Genomic DNA, 4,332 nt, shown 5'->3' on the forward strand with positions numbered 1-4,332 from the left:
GTGCCAGGGCCTGCCCACCCTCCCAGGGAACAATTCCTTCCCAATTCCCATCTAATTCTTTCAGCTTAAAGCCATTCCCTGTGTCCTGTCCCTCCATCCCTTGTCCCCAGTCCCTCTCCAGCTCTCCTGGCTCCCATTTAGCTCCTGGAGGCTCAGTAACATTCCCAGGCTCACCACAGCTCCWTCCCTGCTCCATTCCCAGGCTGTGCCCAGCCCCAGGCAGCTCCTGGCTGTGCCACGAAGAAACATTTGCAAGTTCAAGGTCACAGCTTTAATTTCTGTTTCAACACTGAAACATCTGCCAYCTCCTGCAGCAGAAAATGAAGGGGAGTGGAAAAAAATCCAAAATGCCATCATCAGCGAGGCATTTGCTCCGAGCTGATTCCTGCTCAGGATTTCTGGAATTACCTGTTGACAGATTCAATTTTGCCATCAGAGGAAGGCCTTTCAGACACCAATGAGCCTGCCCCAGTAGGACTCAGCTCTCAGCTGTGTGGCTGAGGAGGTGCCAGCCACGCTGGCAGCTATTTCCAGGCCATTGCTGCTGCCACACAGTGCTCAGTGCTCAGGGAGGCTGGCAGGGCTCATCCTCCTCCTGCTTCCCAAGGAAACCCCACGGTTTGTGTCTAGACATCCTGCAAACAGCCAGGGTGGGGAGGCAGAGGTAGCTCAGGAGGGGCAGCTGGGGGTGCCAGAGCCACCAGARCTGTCCCAAACTGTCCCAATGTCACCCCCTGCCCAGGACAGCTCCCCAAGGCCATGCTGGCACCCAGGCTGCCACTTCCAAGGGTGTTCAGTGTCCAGCACTGGGGACAGGTGACACGCAGGGCACAGGGACAGTGTCCAAACCCAGCCCTGTATCCCCTCCTGAGCCTCAGCCCAGCTCCTGCTGAGCCCAGCTCCTCCTCCCCACTGGGCAGGGCTGGGCTCACACAGCAATCGCCACTTCTGGGTGCTTTTTCTGTTTCTGAAACCAAAAATGAGATGGAACTGCTGCTCCTTAGAGTGGGCTGTGACCCAGAGCTCCAGGAGAATGACTCCTGGAAACATTCCAGGCCAGGCTGGATGTGGCTCTGCACACTCTGAGGTAGCTGAGGATGCCCCTGGGGTTGGGTTAAATGGGCTTTAAAGGTCCTTTCCAACCCMAACCTTTCACCCCCAGGGCACTGGGGCACCAGCAGCTCACATCCCATATYCCAGCAGCACAGGGAACTAAAAACACCCCCTGCCAGCCCGGATGTGCTTCAAGCTGCAAACAAAATCCAACCCCAGCAAGGTCAGAGCAAACAAACAGCGAGAGACGCGGGGAGCCGGATCATTCACACCGAAAATGTCATTACAGACCCACAGAAACAAACCCTTCCTCCCCTCTCCTGCATCTCTTATCCTTCATGCTCAAGTAGGCACCAGCAGTGTCTCCAACATTCAAGCCAGGCAATATTAGCTCAGATATTTTATATTTTTTTAACAATAATTACAGCTACTTTTTGCCTGAAGATGAGGGGATGTTTGCACTCCCTTTGTGATGTTTTCTTTCTTCAGCTGCACTGAAAGCTTGAAGGAACGAGCAGCTCCCCTGGCAATGAGCACATTAAGGCACCAATTGAGCTGATGGAACGCTGCTGCTGGGAGARCTCACAGCCCAGCACTGGCAGAGAGCTTTGCACACTCCATCTCCCTCCCAGCTCAGCAGCACTGCCGAGTTTCTGCTGTCAGAGAGTTCCCAAAGTGCTTTTAATGAAATAAGCTGTGCATCCCACATGTCCATCAATGACAATTCCCAGCACCAATGGCCCTCGCTGCTGCCCTGACAAATCCCGAGGATTTTCAGCCTGGGCTGATGATAAAAATCCAAAGTGCTCTGAAGCAGAAGGTGAGCACAGGGAGCAGGTCCCAGCTTTTTCCATCCCGGGATGGGGGTGGGGGCTGTCACYTGGCCTGGCTCCAGAACTTCCCAAAGCTTTGAAAGAGTTCAAACCCTTCCTTTCACACTTCCTGAGCACTGGGGACAGGAATGAGAGGGAGATGTCTTTACAGACAAACTGTGGGGGCTGATGGTAGGAAAGRCCAGATCCTGACAGGGGAAAGGAGCAATGATGGAACCATAAATTCCATGGGAATCCTACCATTGACACAGACTGGTACTGACCCAAGGCAGGGCTAAACCCCTGGAGTTAGAGAAAAAGGACAGACACAAAGAATAAAAAGGGAGGGATGCACATGAGAAGGGGGTCTGTGTTAAGGGATTTGGGATGTCTGTACATCTCCAGTCCCTCTGCCAATGGGGAAAGAGAGGGAAATGCAGCTGGGAAATTGGGATRAAAGRAGGGAAWTTGGGATAAAAGGAGGCTGCACCCACCAGCAATTGGGGACACCCCATGGAAATGCCCCATGGCCTCTCTCTTTATTCAAATAAAGGCACAGGACTCCTCTGTCTCCTGTTTGGACATYAAMYKCTGSTGTTTGTGGATGAATTTTCCYGACTCTGGTGACTCCAGCTGTGGGCACAGAGCTCTGAAGGAGCACTGGATCCACTGATTRCAACTACAGGAAAATGCTAAATTTGGGGAATACAGCCCCTGCCACACACAGCACAGACAGGGAAAACAAGGATCTGAACACCTCACAGAGCCACAGGCTGGAGCTACCAGCAGCTCCTTCAGCCCTCAATTCTCTCAATTCTCACAGCCCTTCTCCTGTGCCATCACTCGTGCTAGGRCAGGTCTGCACCAAAAACCTGGCCCAGAGGTCAGCACTGCCCTCAGCTCACCCTGAACAACCTCTGAGCCAAGCTCAGGGCAGGCTGGACTCTGCCTGGGACAGGATGGGGGAAGCCAAGCCAGCTGCCAGCCCACCTGGGACTCCCTAAAACCCTCCAGTGGGGATTCTTCCACAGCTGGAAGTGAAGGAATCCCGCAGGAAAAAGTGGACAGGAATGCTGGTTTGGAGCTGAACCWCTGCCCAAAGCCACCTGAGCTCAGCCAGAGCCCAACCACGCTGTCCCACACCTCCATCCCATTGGGATGATCCCACAGATCCCTGGATGGATTGCTTACACCATCACACACTCCTCACAGGGGTGGTTTCCATTTCAACCCTTGGGATAACAAATCCTCCCGCCTCTGAATAACCAATTTGTCAAATTCAGTGACAAACCCTCCTTCTGGCCGTGCAGACAAACAGGCAGCCAGACAGGGATATTTCCACTGCCTGAAGAATGCCAGATGCCTCCACCAGCCTTGAATTTAACCTTGGAAAAGCTGGAAATATCCCTTTAGCTCCAGTGGTGCTGCAGTCGTGCTGAGCTGCAGCAGTGGATTCACATCACTCCAGCCTCCTGCTGCAGGGCTGCAGCTGCTCTGCTGTGTTTCCCCAAGCCCTGACTGTTTATAAGTGTCTGCAGATTCATTCCAGGACATTCAGATCGATTAGGAATAGGAGAGAGTGGGGAAAATAAAAATAACCAACTRAWTCCCCCTCAGAATGTAAAACCACCCACAAATCAAGCAGGCCTGGGTACCTGTCAATTCTGGTTGACTGGGATGAATCAACCAGGGATGTGTTGCATTTATTTGCATTTTTGTGAGCAGAATAACCCCACTTTCAGCAGTTAATTTTATATCTGTAGCTGCTTATAAATCTACACACACAAATAAAAAGAGAAAAAAACGGAGGCAGGATGTTCCCCTGCTCTGGGACACGTTTTCCCTCCTCCACGGTGCTGAATAATTCGGGACATGGGAATTCAGCCCATCCATGCCCTGCTGCCTGTGTGCAGAAAATGTCACAGCAAAAATCCCTCTCCAGCCCCAGGCAGGGCAGCTCTGCTCGCTGCCAGCAGCCCTGGGTTGGGGAATTGCTGCCACCCTCAGCTGGCACAGCCAGGCACCCCTGGATATGGAGCAGCCTTGAGCCTTCCAGAACTCCAGCACACAGATTTTTTTTTTTTTCCCTGGTTTTGCAGATGGGAAATCAGCAGTGGAGGTTTTGCAAAGTGCATTGCAAGCTTTGTGTGCTGACAGCAGTGGGAGATGTCCCTGCTGGGTGTCACCGAGGAGAGGGGACAGGAGATGGCTGGACATTCCCTCTGCATCCCAGCTCTGCATCCCAGCTCTCCAGCACTCATCTCTCCATCCCATCACTCCATCCCATCACTCTCTCTCCATCTCAGATCTCCAGCACTCATCTCTCCATCCCATCACTGCAAGCTTCAAATATTGCCTGCAGTTTTCATGGTTCCTTCCCAGGTTACCAGAGGAGCCTCCAGCCCCTGTCCTGGGGTCAAAGAAGGATCTTCTCTTGAAAAGGATGCCTTGCAGAGGAGGAACCAGG

This window comes from Malurus melanocephalus, unplaced genomic scaffold (genome assembly GCF_030028575.1).
Source record: "Malurus melanocephalus ecotype Western Australia unplaced genomic scaffold, MMel_1.1 scaffold_541, whole genome shotgun sequence".
Taxonomy (NCBI): domain Eukaryota; kingdom Metazoa; phylum Chordata; class Aves; order Passeriformes; family Maluridae; genus Malurus; species Malurus melanocephalus.